This window comes from Podarcis tiliguerta (assembly GCF_965153285.1).
Source record: "Podarcis tiliguerta genome assembly, chromosome: 5".
Taxonomy (NCBI): Eukaryota; Metazoa; Chordata; class Lepidosauria; order Squamata; family Lacertidae; genus Podarcis; species Podarcis tiliguerta.
Window position 1 is genome coordinate 73573978 of NC_139538.1, and position 25004 is coordinate 73598981.

At 40.1% G+C, this 25004-nt stretch overlaps 1 long non-coding RNA gene across 1 annotated transcript; it reads right to left on the bottom strand.

The window, feature by feature from the left end:
- Window positions 1-10174: 10174 nt before the first annotated feature.
- On the bottom strand, window positions 10175-14388 carry LOC310677368. The gene is made up of 4 exons (XR_014511133.1): window positions 14338-14388; window positions 13800-13911; window positions 13041-13147; window positions 10175-10278 (listed from the first exon to the last, which is right to left on the bottom strand). It is a non-coding gene; the product is annotated as an uncharacterized lncRNA (long non-coding RNA).
- Window positions 14389-25004: the final 10616 nt, after the last annotated feature.

The following is a 25004-nucleotide window of genomic DNA, read 5'->3' on the forward strand; positions in this document are numbered from 1 at the left end:
AATTGGTACTTAAACACATCTTTATATAAAACTTTCTCATCAACATATGGTCCACGAAAATGCAAATGTCAAAATGCATTTTGATACAGTTTTGGAGACAAAAAATGCATCGGAACATTGAAGAAGTGGAAGAGCCAATGCATAGCTATCTTCTGTCCACACATTTGCGTAGATCAGGCCAATTCATACTGGTATCGGCAAGTATCAAGTTGCTCAAACATCAGTTAAAGGAGGTTTATCAAGCCCCTGTTGGGCCACCATTGAGATTTTGAGAGAACCCCAGCCCCGCAAGAAATTCCATTACTCTTGTTCACATTATTTTTAATTCCCTCAAATTTCCATGCATGCTTCGCCAAATTTGCTGCAGATTTCCCTTTGGAATTTGGTGCGTCTTGCCATGATCTGTACTTGGCTGGTAGCGTGCATTTTTTGGGGAGTTGCATGAGTTTTTCAGGCCTGTATTATTTGTAACTACAGATCATCATTTAAGTAGCTGTCTTTTTTTTAAGTGTTGTGAATGAGCAATATGATTGTTTTTTTGTTTATCAGCTAACAGCTTAACAAAAAAAGAAACCCTTCTGAAAAACAAAGACATAGGTGTCTACCAAGAGATATATGAGCCCATCAGAATTGTGCTTTAGTAATGCATTCTCAAAATATGTATGATACAGAACCACATTTGGATGCTTGTGTGAAAAGATGGATGCCTCTGCTATGCAGGCCTCATTTGGATGCTTGTTTTATTTCAGCAACTAATGGATTTTGGAAAGGTTTTACCTGAAGTAAGCATCTCACTCTAAGCTTTGTTTTATAAATGAGTATCTACTGTGGGCAACCACGCAGAAGTAGCAAACCATGGAAATCTTTCCCTATCATGCGTAAATTTCTACAGCAGAATTTCTTTCCCTATGCCAAGAGAATTAACATGCTGATATAGCACATATACGATTATGGTCGCAGTGCCAAGCTATTTTGTACTCTAGGCAAGCCAAACTACTTGCACCCACTCCCAAAATAATAATTGCTAACTTCAATGTTCAGAAACAGATGTCTCATAGAAAAAACCCAAAAAGCACAAAATTTGAAAGTGCTAAAGTTAGTTTACTTTACAAGAATATAATACCACAATATTTGATTAGCTTTCACTAATGCAAAAGAAAATGTTTTAGCACACAAATTATTGTGAATAATCTTGTGAACTTTGATGTTGAAATTTAAGTCTCTTAGGTTTCAATTTCAGGCATATGAAAATCTCACTTTGTGTGCCTTTTCCTTTGCAAATTAAGTCACCAATTATCGCAAGTCAATTGCTGATTAAGTACATGTTCAGTTAATACAGTTGCCAAGCCAACTAGCCTGGAACAAGGCACATCAAAAGAAACATTTCAGGAAAATGTGTTGTAAACCCAATATTGGGAAATCACATTGCCAAAAGACAGAACTCTACAGCACCATATAGTATCGAAGTGTTATAATGCATTTAAAATACTACTACTAATAATAATAATAAATAAAAAATTATTATTTACTAATGTAGCTAAGCTAAGTCATTAGTCTAATTAATTTGTTGATTATATTAGATTTGTATATTGCCCTTCATCCAAAGCTTTCAGAGCTATTCACAACAGAAAAATACAAAACTAGAATACAAATTACATAATAAAACAAAAATAAACCAATCTTCCCCACTCCTACAAACACATTTTCAATGCCATAGTATGTTAATCAGCCCAATGCCTGGTGCCTAAAGATATGTAATGAAGATGCCAGGTGAGTCTCCCTGGAGACAGCATTCCATAAACAAGGAGCCACCACAGAAAAGGCCCGTTCTCATGTTGCCACCCTCTGGACCTCTCATGTATTAACTTCCAGAACACTGAGAGTAACTGGGCATTGAATATAAGACTACAGTGGTGCCCCGCAAGACGAATGCCTCGGAAGACGAAAAACTCGCAAGACGAAAGAGTTTTCCGTTTTCTGAGTTGCTTCGAAAGACGGATTTCCCTATGGGCTTGCTTCGCAAGATGAAACGTCTTGCGCCTTTTTTTAAAAAAACTGCCAATGCATTCCTATGGGAAACCGTCAATACACATTGGTGCTTCGCAAGACGAAAAAACTCGCAGAACGAATTAATTTCGTCTTGCGGGGCACCACTGTACATAAAAGCTGCAAGGTCTAGTCTCAGCCTTACAATCTAATTGGCCACATAGTAAGAAAAGAGAAGAAAAAATATGAAGGGAAAAGATAGGGGAGGGAGATCAGTTTTGAGAGTGAAGAGCTGATCTTTCAACTAACACATGGACTGGTCTCCTTTCCCACACTAGATTCAATCAGTTCATTTTAATCGAAAAAGAAATTTTGCACCAGCTGCTGATACAAAGTGCTGACCAAAAAAATGAACTATAATGAACCATGCAAGCTTCTTAATTTACTTAGCTTACATAATTACATTCCTACCTCCCACTCGGCACAATAATTGCATGGATGCCCTGCTTTGGAAGAAGGAAAAAGAAAACATTTGTGGCGCCTTAATGGGAAGGTTTAAGTGATGCGGCCCCACTATGGGACAAGATGCTAATAACAGCGATCAATAACAAAGCTTTGGGCTTGTGTTTGTTTTAGTTAAAACCATACCCCTGGTTGCAAGAGCACTGCAGCTCTAATTTGGATCAACGGTAATTGCCAGCTCTCCCAGGTGTTGCAGGGATGAGAAGAATTGATTCTGAAGATTTGGCAGGTTAACGCAGTCAGGAAATCCTTTCTCAATTCCCCCCTTTTGTTTAGTCTTTGGTCTCTCCATGTGTAACAACAAACAACCCCTGTGGTGCTTTTGTAAATGTTTCTCTGGTTGCAGAGTTGCTTTTGCAAAGTAACAGCTTGATGATACACCATGAGCAGAAGTCATGGGTTCTCATCTTCAAAGCCTTGCATGGCCTGGACCCTGTAGCCTACCTACCTGTCCATCCTTTTCTCTCAGATGCAAGCCTCCTTGTGTCATTGTACTCACAAGCCTTGAGATTTGCATGAGGATGGTCTGCCAGCCTCCAGGAACTAGAGATCTAGGAGACACACCAAGCTCCATTGACTATATGTTCCACTACCAGGTAAATATATTTATATGTAATTGACTGTAACACCCACCAAGACTTTTCCCTCAAAATGAGTCGTCAGCTACAACATATCCGACTTGTGGAAGATTTCCATCCAGCATCTCCTATCACCTGGTAATCAGAGAAAGCTTTTCATTGTAAGCAAACTCTGAGAAGCTTGCTAAAGCTTTTGACAAGCCTCCTATCATAGCATTCTGCAGCCTCCTAATCGACGCAAACTGTGAGAGCTTGCTTTGAACCGTCCTCTGGCAATCCTGCATCTCATCCTCATAATTCCAAACACTGTGTCACCTGTATGTTTCTCATGTAGGATGCACCAGAATGGGTAGAATATATTGCATCACACATGGCCTCGCCTGCAGGTCCTACAATACAATTTACCATATTTTTTGCTCTATAGGACGCACTTTTTCCCCTCCAAAAATTAAGGGGAAATATGTGCGCATCTTATGGATCGAATGCAGGCTCCTGGGCTTCAGCGATAGCAACGCAAAGCCTCCGAAGCACAGAGGGAACGCTCCCTCCGCGCTCCTTGGCTTCGCGTTGCTTTTGCTGAAGCCTGGAGAGCGAGAGGGGTCAGTGCACACCGACCCCTCTCGGTCTCCAGGCTTCAGGGATAGCCGCCTGAAGCCTCCAGAGTGCAGCGGGAGCTCCCGCTGCGCTCTGGAGGCTTTGGGTTCCTTTTGCTGAAGCCGGGAGAGCAAGACTCTCCTGGCTTCAGCAAAAGGAACCTGAAGCCTCCGGAGTGCAGCGGGAACTTGCGCTGTGTCCCGAAGGCTTCAGGGATAGCTGCCTGAAGCCGGGAGAGCAAGACTCTCTTGGCTTCAGCAGAGAGAGAGAGCTGCGCAGCACCCCTTCAGCGAAGCGTGAGAAGAAATGGAAGGGGCTCCATTTCTCCTGCTGCTTCGCTGAAGGGGCGCTGAGCAGAGAGGGGGAGAATTTTTGTCCCAATTCTCCCCCTCTAAAACAAGGTGCGTCCTATGGTCGGGTGCTTCCTACAGAGCAAAAAATAAGATATATCATTGAATGGAAAAATCCTAGGATGATGTTTTGCTTGTCAGTATGAAAAGGGGACAAGGAGGAAGTTTCTGTTAATTTTGCATTTCAGGGGTTTTCTGTTTATTATTACTTTGGTTGCTACTGTTTTGTAATTTTGATATGTTTTACTTGAATGATGTTGGTAGTTTTTACATTTTAATATTTGTACATCACTTTGGATTTTTTTAAATAGAAAAGTGATCCATATATACCATTTGTAATACATAAATTCAAATAAATTATGGTGCTGTTTTTGATTTACACCCACTTAAGGAACTGGAGGGTCTGACTCCACCCCCAACAGAATATTTATCTCTTTACCCCACCTGCCATCAGATTTGCATGTTATCCAAAAGTGAGTCAAGTGGCCACATATTTCTGCCATTAGAAAGGAAAGTGAGAGAAACCTGGAAGCTCAATGAATGGGGCAAGACCAGCAAAGGATTTGGGACTAATGTCAAGCTCAGTGAAAGAATCACAGGTTGTAATGAAGAGAGGTGAGGAAGAACAATACACATTTTTCTTGAATTATAATATAACCCACATTTATGGCACCTCTGTTCCTTCTTTATGGACCCTGAATAAGAGAACCCTAAATAAGGGGTCCCCATAGAGTTAGGGACCAGTCCCCTGTACTTTCATTCTATTCATTCAGAGTTAATTTCCCAGCAAATTTCATGGTGTGATCTGCAAAACTATCGGCTGCTTTGAAGGGGAAAAAAGCAAAGTTATGAGGTCACCCTTCTACACATTAAAAGAGCAATCCTCTTGCCTTACTGGCATAGGATGCCTGCCTATTTCTGGCCATCTTTGACTGGTGATTAGAACTGAGAAGTTAAAAGGCGCTTGTAAACCTTGAAGCGTAATGTACTCTGCAGGAGATGTTTATAATTGTACGTCTTCTTGCCTCCAACTCTGCATATTTCACTAGAATTGTTTCTTTTGAAAGCAGCAACAGCCAAAACTCATTCTGTGCTAGGTAAGAAAGGGGAATTGAGAGAGAAGGTAAATGCCACAAGCTCAGGGTGTTTTGAAAATTACTAGCTTTATTAAAAATGAGAGTTATTGTTTGCAGGCAGTGAAAAAACCAGATACTTAATGATGAAGCCCCAGCCCTCCTACCCTCCCACAAATGCATTTTCCACTGTTTATTCCTGCTGTGTTGACCTTTTCCCCAGCCTCTCTCTTGACCCCTTAAAATCAGGCTTGTGTACTTGACTGAAATTGCCCTCATTAAATTTACTGATTATATTTCCGCTTTGATCACTTTCCTGCCCCCCTTCTTTTTGACCTCTGTTTTCTTCGATATAGTTCACTATCCTCTTTTGCTTCACGACTTGGGTTTCCACCATTCTGTTCCAGGCTGCTGCTGCTCCTGCTTTGCAGATAGCTTATTCCATTGGCTATTCAGCAGGTGCAAGATTACAGTTGCAGCAGCCATTTTAACATTGCCAGCAGCACAGTACAGTGGTACCTTGGCTTACAGACGCTTCAGGTTACAGACACTTCAGGTTACAGACTCTGCTAACCCAGAAATAGTACCTTGGGTTAAGAACTTTGCTTCAAGATGAGAACAGAAATTGCGTGGCAGTGGCAAAGCGGCAGTGGGAGGCCCCATTTGCTAAAGTGGTACCTCAGGTTAAGAACTGTTTCAGGTTAAGAACGGACCTCCAGAACAAATTAAGTTCTTAAGCAGAGGTACCACTGTATCTTTTCTTTTTAAAAATATTTTATTAATTTTACATTTTATAATATTTAAATACACCTTCATTATCCACTTTACTTCTTTTGCTCATACAAGCCTGTCGAATTCCCTCCCTCCTCCCTCATGGTTTTCAAAATTCATTTGTATATCATAGCATTTATACATTTTATATTTCAATCATTCACTATTTTTAAGTAAATATAAAAGGGTAGTAACAATTATCATTACAAGTCTTTTTATAACCCTGCTAGTGTTGTTAATTGCTTGCAATGGTCCTTCAAATATTGTATAAATTTACTCCAGTCTTTTCGGAAAGCTTGATCACGTTGGTTTCGGATTTTTCTGGTCAGCTTCACCAATTCCGCAAAGTCCGTCATCTTCATCCGCCAGTCTTCTTTCGTTGGTATTTCTTGTTGTTTCCATTTTGGGGCTAAAAGGATTCTTGCTGCAGTTGTTGATACATAAACAGGTTTTGGTTTTTTTAATCTCCCTTTGGTATCTTTTCACCCACTATGCCCAATAAAATTGCTTCTGGCTTTTTAACAAAAGTGTACTTATACATTTTCTTTAATTCATTATATCTCATTTCCAGTAGCGCAGCATCTTTTCCAGTGGTTGCTGTGGGAAGCAAGGGAAGAAGGCAGACAAAAACATCAGAGCCTGCTCCAGTCAGACTGGTCCCTCCCATTGTAGGGCCACTATCCGCCCTGTGGGAATCAAGTGAAGCAGTCAGGCAACGGCCTGCTCTGAGAAACAATGGGAGATACATGTATGGTGGCTTGGCAATGACCTAAGGCTTCCCTTCTCTTTCTGTGACCAGTCAGGATGAAGCCTGCTATAAGAGGGCCAACAATGAGTTTTACCGGAGAATGCAGCTAGCAACCTCCAAGTAGTAAGCAAAGAAGGGATTATTATTTTTTTAGTAACCCAGCTGGAGATTTTCCTCAGGCCACATAGTCATCTTCTTCCTTCTTCTTTGGCGATCACTCATAGCCGAGTAAGATTGTCTTCCATAAACATGGTTTTAACAATGAGTCTGTAAGTGACTGTGGAGGCCAATTCTGGATCCACACGTCCTTCCCCAGTGGGGACATTGGTTTCTGGGTGGGAGTTGGTCATGGAATGGATTTACCAAGCGTGCCTTCCTCTTAGCACGTTTCTCCCTTGCGTCCTGAGTTCGAGTGTCTTCAAAGCCCATGCCACCTTTGGTAAAGGCTGTTCTCCAACTGAAGCGCTCGCAGGCCAGTGTTTTCCAGTTGTCAGTGTTTATACTAAATTTTTTTTTAGATTTGCCTTTACATAGTCATGGACAATTGCTGACCCCTAGCCTGCAGCATTTATTCAATGAAGTACATTAATAGTTTCACATTTTGTACTAAGGAGCTGTTAGCATGAACTGCTGAATTAGAATTGTTTGTACTTCAAACCACCTATCCTAAGGACTCAGCTACATTTGTAAAAAAGACCCCAATGTTTTGAATGTTTTATAAACATGCAACACCAGAGAGCAAAAAAATTCTATGTGATTTTTACATAGTGTTTTTTCTTTTGTTATAATGATTTAATTTCTGGGATTTATAGTGGGTTTTTTTCTGTGTGTAGATCCAGCCCCATAGCTTGCATTTAAGTCCCTCTTTGGTAAGATATTTTCTCCTGGCGATATCCACTGGTTCACCAGGGGACAAAATTTCATGAAAGAGTGACATAAATGCAAACTCTGGGAATATGTGGTTTTGAGTAGATATATATTTAGTATACTGGATAAAGCAGAAAACCTTCAGTTTGCATTTGCAAGTTTCTATCTTTTTTTAATCAAGTGATTTTCAGATTATGCCTCCTCTCACTTTCTAAACTGTGGCAAAATAGAAAAGATTGATTGTTGTTTTAGAAATGGCAAAGTATGTCTATTTTTATGGTGTCAGTAAAGTTGTTCCAGTAGGCAGATTTACTCTTGTCTGCCATGCAATTGCTCTGTTTTTAATTTTTAATACCATTAAGGTTTAAAAGAAGAATGGCAATGAAACAATGTAAAAACAACAAAAACAACAATACAACTGTGGGGGTGAGATTGAGGAATCTAGTCTGAAGGATGCCAGATTCCCTGGATCATATTCCCTGGATCTCTAGAACAATATGGTCAAGGTGACAGACTCATTTTTCTTTTTCATTTATAATTAGCATGTTCTATATAATAATAATAATAATAATAATAATAATAATAATAATAATAATAATAATAATATCTTTATTGTCATTGCCCCCTTCGGGGACAACGAAATTACTTCATTCTAAAGTTAATTTTCCAAGGTTTCATTATTGGGCGGCAGTTTTTCAAAATGGCAGTTTACAGGTGAGTAAAACAACCAGAAGTGTGAAATGCAAGACGACTCAGAATTTCTCAAATGTTTTTCTCAAGTTCACTTAAATACCTGGCCAAGAAAATAGAAAAGAGATCAATGACCTTTTATTGTACTGATAACTTTGCCTTCTTATTTTGTGAACTGACAAGAAATTCTACATTAGGAACAGATGAGTTTAGGGTAATAAAACCCATGCTCATTGTGTGTGCTGTGTCAGTTACAAAAACGTACTCCCCCTCAACAAATGAAAAGAAAAATCTGTATGTTTTAACTCCATCCTCTTCTTAGTGGTTCTTAGCATTGATAAAATGTGATATTAACCGAAATGTGTTTTACCTGCAACATTTCTTCTGACCAATGTAACATCACAATGATGCAATTTACATAGCATAATGTATGCAATTTAAACCACTTTTTAGAACTACCATATTTTTGTTCCTGGGAATTTAATCATTATTATTAGGGAAGCAATCCTATGCATAAGAAATTGGGATAAAGCGAGCCAGTATAAATTAAGCTAAAGTAAAGTTACCCTATGGAATTAGCCTCGTCTTGTGTCCCATGATGTAAGAGCTATGTGATATTAATGTTATAAACTTGTATTTTCTTGCAAAATACACCGGTGTTTGTTTTTTGTTCAAAATATAATATTGAATGTATACATGGACCTTTGGGCCCTTGCTGTGAATCTTAATCCCACCCCAACATTGAAATCTCTTTTCATTTTCATATAGCAAACCTTTTTGGAAGCCAGGAAATGTTGATCCATCTTTTGTATGCATCCAAAATGGAAGCTCTCAGAAATGCATTTCATGGCTGCTTCTAATCCATGAAATTGTTGTGACTCTGCTTGAATGTACCATTGATGTTGGCCAGCTTGTGTGTAATTTTGATAACAGATGTTCCCTAGGATAGATGTTTACAGCTATCCAGGTGCACACAAGCCATTATTAGACTTGGTGGAGCTTTGGGGATGGGGAAGAGTCTAGAAATAATATAACATTGATACCTGCATGTTGAAAGTATCTGCTTTGCCAGGTTCTCACGATTGCACTTGATCGCACAAGCACCAAACAGTATTTTTGTAAGTATTATGTAAGCAACATGATAGCATACTATAGAATGTGGCTCAGATGGGTGCCTGTAGAGAATTTAGCTTCTACTTCACTTTCAAAGAGCATGCAAGAGAAAACCATGTAGGCGATGTGTCTATGGTTGTAGCCCTAGTCCTGCAGTCAGGCCAGGACAATGTTGCTTCTTGGGCTCAAATATGGGCAGCTTTCGTTGAGAGAAAAGATCTATATAATGAGTTAAAGAAAATGTTTACAAACACTTTTGTTAAAAAACCAGAAGCTTTTTTATTTGGTATAGTGGGTAGAGAGATACCGAGACAATATAAAAAATTGTTCTTATATGCAAGAACTGTGGCAAGAATTTTGTTAGCCCAAAGGTGGAAATAACAGGAGTTACCAACAAAAAGAAGAGTGGCAGATGAAAAATGATGGACTTTGCAGAACTGGCGAAACTGACAGGAAGAATCTGGAGCCAGCGAGACCAAGCATTCCAAAAGGACTGGAACATATTTATATTATATTTGAAATACAACTGTAAGCAATTAACATCATTAGCAGGGTTCTCTGAAGATCTGTAAGAGACAACTGCTACCTATTCAGGTTGAGAAATGTAATATTTTAGGTAATGATACAACAAGGATAGGAAACAAAGCGGAATGTAAATATGTAAAGTTTAATTTTGTAAACCATCGGACGGGAGGGAGGGAAGTCGTTAGACTCAGTCGAGATAAAATAAGAGGGTACGATGTTACGTAATGTGATTATATGTAATGGAAAGTTCTTTTGCTATACATTACAACCATGGCCCTTGTTTTGTTTTTTTAATAAAAATTTATGAATGCGTACAAAGCATGACAATAATAGGAATGGGCATTACCTCACCTTTTCTAGGTCACTTCCTGTAGAAACAGTCCAAGAGACACTGGTACAAGTGGCAGAGTGTCTCTGTATCTCTCGACTCCTGGCTCTGGCTGGTAGCTCCAGTCCATTTGCTGTGGGAGATGATAAAACTGGGAGTTGATTTTGCAGCAGTAGTCCATTCAAAACAGCTAGTCAAATTATGAAAACTTTTATCACATGCAGAATATGGAATGATGTTTCTTGGATACTAGGGATAGGGGAGAATTTTGTTTGGTCCACATTTTTAACCAATCCTATTGAAATATACTCGGAGTCCTATCGTGATTTCATGCTCTTTATTGCAGCTTGTAAAACAGTGATTGAATTGTCCCCCCCAAACCTCAGGCTTTTATATAAATTATTTACACAATGAGTCCCGTCTGATTGGCTGGTTCTGCTTCCCTCCTGGAGCCTGATTGGTCTTTTCCTGCAGGCCAATCAGTTGTTGCATTGTACGATCCTACCAGCCTAATAGGCTGATTAACTTCCTCCTGGTGCCTGATTGGTCTTTTCCTGCAAGCCAATCAGTTGTTGCATTCTAGGATCCTACTTGCCTATTGTTCTAGGATCCAAGCTTAGTACATAACACCTACCTATCTAATTTGCAGCTCCTGGTTTAATACATAGGTCAAAATGCAGTTATTCCTTTGGACTGCACACTACTTCAAATACTGAGGTGCAGCTTCTTCTTTGTCTTCTTCTTCTTCTCTTTAAAAAAAGCCTACAAAAATGTGTATTTCATGGGGGAACTGCATGCAGAAATGTATGTTTTAGGAGAAAATGAATGCGACTTAAATGTGGATTAACTGCATGGTTTTTCTTTTTAAAGAATCTGCAAAAAAAGGGGGATATTGAATGGGCTTTTGACTGATTTCTCCAGCCCTATTCAATACAGGGCCCTTGGACCCTGTAGGAAACCGTGCTTGTGGACCATCATTCCAGAGTTATGGCAATGGGAAGTTTGGTCTCTCTTACACTAAGCTTCCCATGAAAGAAAGGGGTCATTCCAAGAGCTAGAAACAATAAAGTGTCTCTCTCTCCCCACCACCAACTTTTTTTTTCTTGCCACCCTCTGAGGAATTTGCAGAGATGCACTCTGTGAGCTTTCTACCATGCAAAGATTGCTCCTGTGCTGGAGGAATTCCCAGATAACTAGTTAAAGCTGACGTTATGGCCTCTGGGCTCTACAAGACTGGAACGATTGGGGCTTTATTTACAACTGAGAATTGGGCCAATAGTAACCTGGAGCTGTTTTCAGACAGACAGCTCTCTGCGTTTATGCTTGCATACAGCTGTTTTCTGTAGCTCTGGGAGGTATAAACTATGCCCTGCTTGTGCTGTCAACTATTCTTGTTTTAAAACCATGTTTCCTAACAACCGTGAAGGCTACAAATAGCAAAAGAGAGTCCAGAGAAAAAGATGTATAGTGGGAAACTTATAAGCACATCCTATGTTCTATTCATAGGAAATTCATGTAAAAGCATATGTTTTCCCCTTCAGGCACAATGAGATTACGGTCTACAGCAGGCCTGTTCGATCGGTGTTCTTCAAAGATGAATACAGCTCCACTATGCCCATTTTTGGACCTGCCAGGTGCTTAATAACCTCCTTTAGGCAGTCCTTGGTAGGGAGGGAAAACAGCAGAGGCCATGATGCAGTGCTAAGGGACTGTGCAAGGGATATAGATACACAGGAAGAATTGTAGCTCAGTGGTAGAATACATCCTTTATATATAGAAAGTCTGAAGTTACTCTCCTGACAGCTCTTCCAGGTAGGTATATAAAAGGCTTCTGTCGGAAATCCTGAGGTATGTACACCATGAACTGCAGCCTTAAGCCACCATGCTTACCAACACAAACCACAGAAGAAGACTGAGAGTTTGTTTATGAGCATGATGCATCAGAGTCCTCTAGCCTCTGCTTCTTGCATACCCAAACTCCAACTTCTTGAGCTGTCCTAAGCTCAGCCATCTGCCGCCACCCAGGCACTAACATTTTTAAATTCAAAGTTCATAGGCCTAGTCAAAAATAAGCAATTGAGCATCAGCTACTGGACCACCTTCATGGCAACACTGATACATTGTACATTACAATGGTATGCCTGTGAGGAGGTCACTAGAGCAAGGACAGCAGTACAAGGCAGCCCCAATAGGAAAGGGTGCAATTCAATGCAAGAAGTTGACAACTTCCTGCCATCTCCTGTTCTCTAGTTAAACTCAGGGTGTACTCCAACCACATGGGAAGGCACTGTCGTTGGTTGACGTCTGGTCAGCGCCTCGGTGGGTGATTGCCTGGTTGTCCCATTGTTGGCACTCTGGGTTCCATAATGAAAGACAGGCAATATATAGTTATTATTATTTTAAAGAAAATGTAAAAAAAAAAATCACTATAATAATAATACACAGCTATTAAGATACGGGGCTTAAATAACATTCAGTGCTGCAAGAGCAGAAAATAACCGATTGTCCTGAGTGCAATTTGTCAAATATGCTTTTTCTCAGTTTCTTATTTTTGAGTTCATTTCTGCAGCCTTCACTTCATTTCTGCATCAGTTGGCATTTTTTTTTTGTCCTCGTGAAAATTCATCTGCATTTTAGTTATTTCCCCCAATACACACATTTTCCCAAGCAGTTTCCCCCTCATATAATGCATTTTATGTTGTTTTCACTAATATATGCTTTTTATGCACACTTTGCTCATCATACACATATTTTTGTACACATTATTTGGTTGATGAACTGCATCATAATATTTGGAGAAGTGCAAATGTCAAAGCAGTGTTTCAGTTTCTAAGTGCAAATCAGACAGATTCTCATTCAAATTCAAATTGAGCCGAATTTCTTCCCCAACCCTACCTGTGGGATAGCAGTATATCAGCGAGGCCTGGGGCAGGGTGGGGAGCCGTTCAACTGATGATGCTGAAATATAAATCTTCGCTTCGCTTCCCAAGCATGACGGATTTCTGAAAGAGTTTAAGCTGCGCATCAGAACTACAAATTCTTTCCTTGCCTTCCCTTTGGAATATGCCCACCAGGGAGCAAACATTACATTTTAGTGTTTCGTCTTATTTTTGAAACCAGTCTGAATCTCTTGAGGTATTTGCTGATCCTATCAAGAATGCAAAGGTAAATGGACAGTGACTGATTCAATTAACCGATAGCATCTCTTACCAACTTGCCAAACAATCTACTTGGGGTAAGTAGCAAGACAAGTAAACAGAGAGATATACGTATGTAATTACTTCTTGGAATTTTCCTCCTTGATTTATGTATCAGTCCAAGGTGAATACTTATAGGTAGTGGCATAAGGAGGGTGGGTTTAAAAACAACAACACAAAAACAACAACAACACCTTACATAAAAATGTCATTTTCTTCTTTTTATGACACTAGGATGCTCTGGAATAATTTACTGCATTTATCAAGATGTATAGAGAGTCCCACAAATATATCTTTCCCTATGAACTATATGTGTCTAATGGTTTTCTCCTGCTTTAAAGAGCCATTAGTAACTTGGTGGCATCAGCCTAGCCATCCCATCAATCCCTGCCCTCATCTCAGTCCTAATTGTAAGCTTCGCAACCAACAACCCCTGCACAAAAGAAATGGACGAAACCTGCAAGGTTTGGATGCAAAGGGCCGAGAAATCATGTGCTCTCCTCCAACAGCTGCAAGCATCTCTTGGGCTCAAAAGATCTCCACTCCGAAACTACAGTTGTTAGGGCTTCCTGGTAAGAGGAAAAAAACAATTCAACATGATTAAGGCAATAGTATAAAGACGCCTGTGCCCATGCACATATCATTTAACACAATAGCAACAGTGTGCTTGTGAAGTTAAACCATTTTCATAGCAATAAATATTGTAGCTTAAGCACTTGGAATATGCAGCAACTGAAGCATAAGAAGCATGCCTCAAGGGGAAAACCTATTCTTATACCTAGGATTACTTTGTGAGCACACATCACACAGTGGATCAGGCTGTATGCTGTCTGCATTTACTCGACAAGTGACCATCTTGAAGTACAGAGTGGTCCTAACTCTGTCCTGAGCTGGGTCTACACTGACCTGTTTAACGTTATTAGAATGATATTAGCTGTATCATTTTAAAACCTCACAGGGCATACTTGTGAATTAAATTGTTGGGGGTTTTTTACCTTGGTTTCTTTCTGTTTCCCTGCTGCCGGTTCTGGTTGCTCTGCAGTGCCTGTCACATTTTAATAATGGATGTTAAAAGCAGAACATAATGTGTCCATCTACATTATGAAAACCCATCCTTAACCCTTCCTTAATGTTATAAACCGTGAGTGTAGATCAGCCTCTTGGGTTCTTCGGGTTGGCATAGTAGCATCAAAAGCCTTACAACCTCCTACCAGTCTCTTTCTCTGTTACTCTCTCTCTCTGTCTGTCTCTCACACATATTTTGCAGTGCCAGTTTCAGGTTGCTGCAACAGAAGGGCCAAATTGAGATCTTCTCCAACAAATTGGCTGGCTTAGGGTGCAGCAGAACCATGGCTGGCCCTGTTCTGCTCCTAATTTTTAGACAGAAGCAGAGTGACAACTTCAGCAGGTTCAATGGGACTATCCATGGTGATGAAGCCATCGCCATCCCCCAGCTGGCTGGGCCCATTACAGGAACACCTCCATTGCATCCTAAACACACCCACCCAGCAGTTGTGGATTGGGGGTTAGGATACCTCCTTTAGCTTCTGCTGCAGCTATGTTAGCAAAATGACCATAATAGTTCTTGAATATGATGTTTCACCTCACTATGGGCCTTGTATTTATGACAGAGCAGCTGCAGCTCAAGCACATTCAGCAATAATTACCATCTACTTATGAGGTTGTGGGTTGTGATCAAACAACAGCAATACTGTAGCTTTTTTTTTGCTTCTGAACAACCAAGATATGATCTCTTAGCCACAGCCTGGGTTTTGGTAATGTGGTTTAAAAATAAAGAGATGGTTTGGAGGTTTTGTTGGGTTTTGGTTAAAGATATTCCGTAAAGTACATAATTACTCCACAATTGCTACTTAATAAACATGAGCATTTTTGAATTGTTGCTTGTGCAATAGTAATTATATCCTAGATTGCATGACACACGTTTTCAGACATCTTTTTAATTTACCTTAGTGTTCAGGAATGTGTCATGCCATGCATGTGCACTAAAACCTTGTTTGCTTCTCTTTAAATCTTACAGATGTTTTGCCTTAGCAGAAACTTTTAGACCGCAGCCAAACTTTCACTTTAGGTATGATTTTTGCAGCAACTGTAATTTCAGCTCCGAAGGAAGTGGCTTGGCACAGGGGATTGGTTAAGGGCCAAGTTAAGTGTTCTGAGAACTAACAGTCTGAAACCATTCACAGGGTCAGGCACTCTGGGTAAATGTCCCAATTCACTGTAGGCAAGCAGGTACCGCAAAGCAGCACTGATAATTCAGGCTTGTATTAATTCCCAGTAAACACACACACTTTGAGAAACGAAGTTTGGTATCGTGCCAGTTTATCTTTAATGCATTTTATTTCCAGCATTTAAAGCTAAGTATTTAGGAGTCTGAAGGGATTGAAATGTTATTCAATTAAGTTTTAGGGATCAAAGTGTTATTCAATTAATTGGTGTGATTAAACGATTAGTTGATAGATTGCATATTAAAGACTGAATGATTAATTGGAGTCAGCCATCTGGACTTTCATACTGCTCTTACTAGAAACCTTTCCTGAATATCAGTTTGTACTGCAACCAATGCATAGTTGCAACATACACTCAAATTACCTCTTTACTCGGGACAGTTGCTGTTTTTCTGGAACTTGTTCCTGCTAAATCACTGTCCTCACCTTCTCTTTCTGGACAGATTTTGGGAATGCTTTTTAGATATTTTATTCTTAAACCTCTTGAACCACAATCATGTACATGTCTACTTAGAAGTAATCCCATTGAGTTCAGTGAGCTTTACTCCTAGGTAAGTGTTGTATAGCAAGAGTAGGGAAACCCTTTCAGCCTCAGTACTGAATTGCTTTGTAGGCAACCTTCCAGGAGCCACATACCAGAGGTGTATGGAGCATAGCTGTCAACGTTTCCCCCTTTTTAAGGGAAATCACCTTATTCCAAATAGGATTCCTCGCAATAAAAGGGAAAAGTTGACAGCTATGGTATGGAGCCAGAGGCATAAAGTATGTGGAGCAATGTTATGCAGATATTAATATTGTGCAGCATGAAGCAACTGGATGCATAAAAGTTGACCCCTTTTGCAATAAAACTTGCCCAGACCCGTAAATATTATTCAAAACTTTACTAACCAGAACTTCTCCAAAAAACATACAAAACACTCAATGATACATCCAGATAATTGCATAAAACATATGTTTATCCATGCATAGGTTCTTCTTAACTATATATGGCATAATTACCATTAGAGTAAAAATCAAAGCTCTGTCTCACCCATAGCTTGCATCCAGCCTAAGTTTATGCAGTTCCTGGAGAAGAATCTTATCCATCCTTCTCTCGCTGTACTTGGGGATAAAAGAAAAAGGGCAACTCCCTTCAAAATGGCAAAGTTGCAATTGAATACCTTAATCACATGATCTAAGGTTAAACACTCAGGTGAAAACTAGCAGAGAACAGTTAATTATCAACTCAGCTAGAAGCTTAGAGTTCTTTCTAGCTGAGTATACTCCAATGGAATTTTCTAGTGATAAACTTTTAGCAACATACGTACAGGCATTCTGTGTTTCACTGTGCAATTAAACAATTATACTTAACAAATGTATGTGACTTTGATCTTTGTACAACAGGCTATATTCCAGAAATATAAAAATCAGAGGCCTCCCTTTTGTATACATGGCTCTCCATCCAGGTGAGCAGTTCGAGGATACATTCCATCTAGTCAAAAGCACTTGAGGAATGTGCAGAGCAGACTAACGAGGGGTGTTTCCTCAGAAGAGAGTATGGGGTCAGAGGTTCCTCTCCCCCTGGTATGTAGGATTGCAGCCTTAGTGCAAGTGTACAGTGGTACCTTGGGTTACATACGCTTCAGGTTACATACGCTTCAAGTTAAAGACTCTGCTAACCCAGAAATAGTACCTCGGGTTAAGAACTTTGCTTCAGGATGAGAACAGAAATCATATGGTGGTGGTGCGGCAGCAGTGGGAGGCCCCATTAGCTAAAGTGGTGTCTCAGGTTAAGAACAGTTTCAGGTTAAGAACGGACCTCCGGAATGAATTAAGTACGTAACCAGAGGTACCACTGTATGTGAAATCAATTTTGATCCCAAAAGTGTCCTTAAATATTTTTCCCTGTAGAAACAAACAAGCTTGATGCAAATATTTGTGAAATATTCACCGAAATTTTACTATATTACTATATCTGATCTCTATTTGTTTCTAGTATTAGATAACTGACAGTATTTGGAAGTTGGCATGTAATATTATTGATATCTGATAGAAGATATATACAAGCATTTAGTAGTTGGTAATTGTGGATAGTTATCCAGAAGACTTTTCTTCTGTTCTTATGACAGTTAAGAGCCTTCATGTCTTCTTCTTTGCTCTAGGTCAGGCATAGACAAACTCAGCCTTCCAGATGTTTTGAGACTACAACTCCCATCTTCCCTGACCACTGGTCCTGTTAGCTAGGGATGATGGGAGTTGGAAGGTGGAGTTTGCCTATGCCTGTTCTAAGTCTTTCAGCTTAATCCCACACCTGCCTACTCAGAAGTAAGTCCTTCTTTGTTCAGTGGGGCTTACTTTTAATGCAGGAGATGTAGACTGACAGACTAAGGTACATAAAATTTGATGCAAAAATTTCACATTTCAAGTATGAAGTTTTGAATGAAAATTTGAATGACTTGAAGTATTGGTGAAATGCTGAGTAAATCGTCGAGTTGAAGGGCTCTGGGAAGAACACAAATATAAGAAAGATAAGGTGGTGACATATACAAAGCTTCAAGGGTGGGGGCAAGAAAATGAAGACTGGGCTCTACACAGAAAACACTTATACTTCTGCTTTTTACTGACAGACTGCAACTGACAAAATGGAGAATGAGCATTCCAGAAGATAAAGTTGGAGAGCTATGCACCAATGGCAACCCCCAATGGGCTGCCATACATGGGTTCATCAACTATTTTTGATGGTAGGTTTCAAGCTGGGCAGGCCTGGTTTAATTTCTCCTGTCACAAGGACATCAGAAGCTGCCTTATAATAATAATAATAATAATTTATTATTTATACCCCGCCCATCTGGCTGGGTTTCCCCAGCCACTCTGGGCGGCTTCCAAAAGAATATTAAAATACTGTGATACATCAAACATTAAAAGCTTCCCTAAACAGGGCTGCCTTCAGATGTCTTCTAACAAAAGTGGCACCCGCTCTGTGGAACGCCCTCCCATCAGATGTCAAGGAAATAAACAACTATCTGACTTTTAGAAGACATCTGAAGGCAGCCCTGTTTCAGGAAGTTTTTAAATGTTTGATGTTTTATCATGTTTTTAATGTTCTGTGTGGGGTATAAATTATTATTATTATTATTATTATTATTATTATTATTATTATTATTATCATCATCATCATTATTATCATTATTATCATTATTATCATTATCGTCCACACTGGCTGGCAGCGGCTCTTCCCAGCCCTCCCTGGAGGTGTCTGGGATCCCATTCTGGATCACAGGATTTATTTATGATTAAAAATGACAAAGGATGCAAATAATCCAAAAAATGTTTTAAATATAAAGGGTTTAAAAGAGAGCGCTGTCCTTAAACTGTGAACACTTAAAGGCCTGAGAACCATGGTACATTTGAGTGTGTGTTGAGTCATTTCACTTGGATATAAGTAATTTGAGCACATCATTACTGAAGCAGCTGGGGGCTCAGTTGTCATGGTGACAAACACAAAATTGTGTATAGTTTCACTGGATCCTGCAAAGCTTGTCAATTAGATGAGTGTTCTTGAAGATTTCAATGAAAACAGACACTTGTCACTTTCTGGCAGCGGTCTGAAATTATGCATTTGAAATATTTTTTGTGGATGTAAGGGTGCTTCAGCCGTTTATTTTAAGTTACTTTCCCTGAATGAATCTGACACAGTGGATTCCCCACCCACCCACCCCATGCCTTCCCTTAGAAAGGAAGAAATCATAATTACTACAACCATGAATGATATTAACCTTTACAGGTGTACATAAAAAAAAGGTAAAGGGCCGTAGTCAGCACGAAATATTAGAATGTAGGTGTTGCTCTGGGTGAGTGTTCCGGATTCTCAATCATGCCCCAAGTTAAGGATACTTTTTATTACTTTAAAAAACTGAACATCAGCATAACTAATAGTTTATCTTCTTCCCACAGTCTTACTGCTGAAGCTGTTCCTTGAACATATGCATATTCAGGGGGGTGCTCTGCGATGGTGACATGTGTTTAGGATTCTGCCAATGAGCAGTCTAGGACTGTAGGTCCAGGGCTCAGAGCCCTCTTTGGACACTGAAGCAAATATCATCCTCTGCTATTGGCAGGCAGCCTCTGGATTGGCCAAGTAAAGTAAAAAGAGATTGGCCTTTCTCCCTTGCTTGTTCAGTAAAGCAACACCTCCTGTCTGCCAGTCTCCAGCAACTGACCTCAAGGGCCCTGTTTTGAATATTACATGTTCTACAACTTGGTTGGGAGGCAGATGCCTAAAATCAAAGTCTCCGTGGTGGGTCCGTAGGAAACCTGTGAACATCTATTTTCTGCTATTGATGACTGCTAATAGCTGAAATGCTGTCATTTAAAGAGCCAGCACATGATGCCAGAATAAAAGTCCAGGTTTCTCAATTAGATTGTCAAGCAAACAAACAAGCAAGCAAACGCCAACCTCTTACAGAACTCGCAGCCATTAACTTATCTCATACATACCATCAGCTCCTGGTGGTGATGCTCACCAGCACACAATGGAAGCTGCCATTTATTTCCTGTTCATTTTTAAAAGATCCAGTGTAATTTACAGGAAGGAAAAGTTGGCAGTGAATGCCACAACTTTAGGGCAGCCCCTGAGAATGCTTCACTGTGCATTTTTCCACAGGCATTATGTTCCACAATGAAGATATTGACAACATGATGCACCCTAGGTTTGGTGGGTTCACGCTAGCCCATTCCTAAGGACCCAGGTTGTGTTACTCTCCAGCAAGCAGCTTGAATTTCAACAAGAAATTAAGGCACCTATGCAGTTGCCAAATCACTGGGTGGTGTTCAACTAACTTTTACTCAAAGCAGACCCATTGAAATTAATGAACCTCAGTTACTAGTGTATAGTAACTTCAATGGGTCCACTCTGAACAGGATTATATATTTTCCCCCAATTTTTTTATTAATTTTCCACATTTATCACAAAAACAGTATGACAATACACACAACAAACACAAAAATATTACTTTAAATACCTAATTTTCATTACATTGGTGACTGACTTCGTTGAGTCCCCTCCAACTGAATTTCATTATCTCACTTGTCTAACAGTTCTCCAAATTCATATTTCTAAAGCTATTAACTCCTTTCATTTACTAACATCATCTCTTTTCTTAATATTCTGATCCTTAGCAATTATTACACATATTCTTATTCTACCCCTAAGCCTATTTGTTACTTCCAAGAATTTTCTAATTAACTTATATCACAATATTTAGCTTAATATTCTTTAAAATTCTTCCAATCCTCTTGTGTCTCCTCTTCTTTTGGGTCGCAGATTCTTCCAGTCAGGTCGGCCATCTCCAAAAAGTCCAACATCTTCATTTGCCATTCTTCTATTGTTGGTATTTCTTGCATTTTCCAATTTTTGGCTAGTAAGAAGAGTTTGGATTTGATATCCCACCTTTCACTCCCTTTAAGGAGTCTCAAAGCTGCTAACATTCTCCTTACCCTTCCTCCTCCACAACAAACACTCTGTGAGGTGAGTGGGGCTGAGAGACTTCAAAGAAGTGTGATTGGCCCAAGGTCACCCAGCAGCTGCATGTGGAGGAGCGGAGACGCGAACCCGGTTCCCCAGATTACAAGACTACCGCTCTTAACAGTGTGGTGTAGTGGTTAAGAGCGGTAGTCTCGTAATCTGGGGAACCGGGTTCGCGTCTCCACTCCTCCACATGCAGCTACTGGGTGACCTTGGGCTAGTCACACTTCTCTGAAGTCTCTCAGCCCCACTCACCTCACAGAGTGTTTGTTGTGGGGGAGGAAGGGAAAGGAGAATGTTAGCCGCTTTGAGGCTCCTTAAAGGGAGTGAAAGGCGGGATATCAAATCCAAACTCTTCCTCTTCTTCTTCTACACCACACTGGCTCTCCAGCCGCTGTAGTTGCACACAAAAACAACCTAACATCTTTTTGGGGCAATTCCATTCCTATTATTCCAAGTAGAAAGGCTTCTGGTTTCTTAATAAATGTATTTTTCAACATTTTTTTCAACTCATTATAAATCTTTTCCCAGAAGTCTTTCACCTTGGGACACGTCCACCACATATGATAAAAGGTACCTTCTTTTTCTTTGCATTTCCAACATAAATTGTCATTTGTGTGGTAGATCTTTGCTAATTTTACTGTACATATTACTTGGCTCGGAAGCTGCACTGCAACATTTGGAGAAATGCGAATTTCAAAAGATTGCTGGGTTTGGTTCATGCACTGTTTCAGAAAGTGAAGAATGGGTAGTTTCATATGCAAACTTAATCAGATCTTGTCCCCATTCCTATCCCTGTCATAAATGGAATTAACAGTACATGCCTGCAAATCCAAAATTGGTCTATACTTATCATTCATATTTTTAAAAGCACAGTCTTTAAAAGCACTAAAACAAGAGGGATTTTGACCTTCTGATTCAGGACTTGTGGCTGCAAACCTAGTGATTTATAAACAACCATGACAACGCCACAAAAGCCACCGTGGAAATTCAAAACAAGACAATAATGAAGTCCAAGCTAGGGAAACACATTTGTTAGTTGGTTTATTCATGCATGTGCCTCTGATATGTTATTGATTGCAAAATGTTCCTCCCTAGAGCCTCTTCCACACCTCAGCGAAGTTGCTCATGAGTCATGGATCAAAGAAACGTAAGAAAGAACCGACAAGCAATAAGGCTCATATCACCACCAACATATAAATCAGTCAGCAGGAAAACAACAGTTCAGTCTGTGTCAATAACAGCACTTTAAGGAACGTGAAAATCACACATTATCACGGTGAGCGCTGAGGAAGCAAGCAGCATCGGAGAACGCTTCAGTGTTTTTCTACTAAAGACCTTGTTAGAGAGAGCACATGGAAATGAAGGAGCCAACTGCTAGGAATACAGCATTGCCTTCGCTCAGGTCACTTGCCACTGATTTTATTGCATATGAAAATGGTTTTAGTGCTGGCGATAAAAATAAGGGTGCTGCAGAGAGTTCAGCTGGCTTCAAGACACTCAGATTTCCTGCACGATAAGCAGAAAATTAAAGCAAAGACAGTAGCGTGGAAAGCTTGCCGCCCTGGTAGGTTTATTATCAGGACATGGGCTCTTGCTGAGAGAGCCTTCTCCCTGATTCAGTGTAAGGCAAGATGGATTAATTCAGTGGTATTATTCCTTGAGCTGGTTTTCCAGAAGTATGTTGGGGGTGGGTAGAGATAGATTGCTGTACTAGGGATGTGCTTCAGCTCAGTGTAGGGGCTGGAAAATAACACCAATTGTGGTGATTGTGGGGTGTCTTTCTACTCCTCCTGAGTCTACCAACAGAAATATCAACAGCTCTTCTTCATTCGCAACCTGGGCAGACAACAATTAAGGCCAGAGCGGACTTTTAAAAAAATGCCATGATGCCTATTAAGTGTTTGCCCGTATATGAAATTGGGTGATAGCCAATTCTGGAAAGCAACTTGGCAATGTGTTTTAGACTATTCCAGAACAGAGCTCTGCTTTGACCTTGAATAAGTGGCAGCTAAGGAATTGGTACTCCTGGATAGAAACCAGAAGGGACCTACAACTAATTAGAAACACAAAATTCCCCCCTTGGTATCCACTCTTGAGAAAAGGGATTTTAGAGCTAATTGTCTGACCAAACGCTCACCAATTTCCTCAAGAAATGCCTTTATTGATCTGTGTTTCCAAGTGATGCCCACAGGAGTCTTGGATGGTCAGTACAAGGTCCCATACTCTTTGTATTTGTGGACAAACGCAGTTGGAAGACATGTTAGCCTGCCCTTATATAGACATCCAAGAGATTTCTGTCTCAAACCTTTCTACACACACAGGCAAGCAGGCACACCCCACCCGTAATGGTCCACTTTCTTTTGAGTGACAATAATAGCTTCATAACACACAGGGGGGCTTGTGCATTGACTGCAAAATGGTGCTTCAGAGGTTTAATCTGAAATCAAGCTGGATTTGAGTTTGTTGACGTCTCTGGTAACTTTTCTCTCTTACATCATGTATGTGCTTACTGAGCTTGGGGAAAACAAAGCTCTGACAGGATTTTGGAGCCCTCCTGCCTCCTTCCCAAAGCCAAACAAGTGCTTATCAGGCTTTGGGAAGGAGGTGTAAGTCCATGTCCCGATTTTTTTCAGCAGAAAGTTGGGGGGCGGGGCATGTGATACAATAATATTGGCCTTGCAGTAAGGCTACTTGGATGTTATAATGCCACTGATCTGAAGAGAAATGGGGAAGCTAATGTGCCCCTTGGAAGGCAGATTAATAGCTAGGCCAGGCAAGGGCAAACTCCGGCCCTCCAGATGTTTGGGACTACAATTCCCATCTTCCCTGACCACTGGTCCTGTTAGCTAGGGATGATGGGAATGCCTATGCCTGAGCTAGGTTTTTTTTGTAATCTAGGAAGTGTATGAGATGGCAGAGCCACGAAATTTAGAAGACACACACACTGCTTCTTTTCCTTGCAAGTGAAATGCAACATTTTAAAAATTCAAGCCTTGGTTAAAAGTTGGTAGGTGGAAAAGTGGACCAGTAAAATTACCTTGACAGCCACAGCCAGTGCCTGTTTGTCCATCCCAAACTCTCCAACTCTGAATGGAGTCACTGTTCAGATGTCATGCTTTTTTCCATCTATAACCCCATTTATGCAGCATCAACCCACTCAGTTCTTTACTTCCCCACACTATAGGATTCCACTCTATTTTTGATGGTATTTGAACATGTCCAGCAGTGACTGAATCTATTTCTGTGTGGGAAGACCATTTCAAAGGTCCATCTAATACAGAAAAAATAGTATCCCATTATATGTTTCATTCTGTTTTGCAGATGGAAAGCAGAGGTTTTTATTCCCAAAAGGAAAATATCTGGATTTGTTAATATTCAGTGCAGTTATTAAATACATTGGGTATATTGGAATATCAGCTACACTGGGTACGTGTTATGGGTAGGAATGGAAAAGAATTTTGCCCGAGTCAGATGCAAATATGGCTTTGCCTCATTTTGCATTCTTGTGATCAATGCAGGACTAAAATCTGTAGCTGTAATTGTTCTTTCCTTTCTGTGGCACAGGATTTTTTTAAAATTGCAATGGTAATTTAAGAAGTAATAGTAGTTTTCTTTTCTATACGTTCCTATACGCTCCATACTTCTGTGTTCACTTCCTGACTAGCCTGCCACTAGGATGCCAGTGTGCTTAGAAGAAAAGGGTTAAGCAAAATACCTAAACTTTGTGTGTGTGTCAAGTCTACCTAGGGTCCAGTCTGCGTTTTAGATCTTGCTACCCCATCTTTAGTAGTGTGTTGCTAGATGTGTGGGGTATAAATCGTAAAATTATCATTATGGAATGGGAAGTCCCTATTTTCATTGGAGAAATGTTGGCAGGTATGCACTTGGGAACATAGGAAGCTGTCTTATA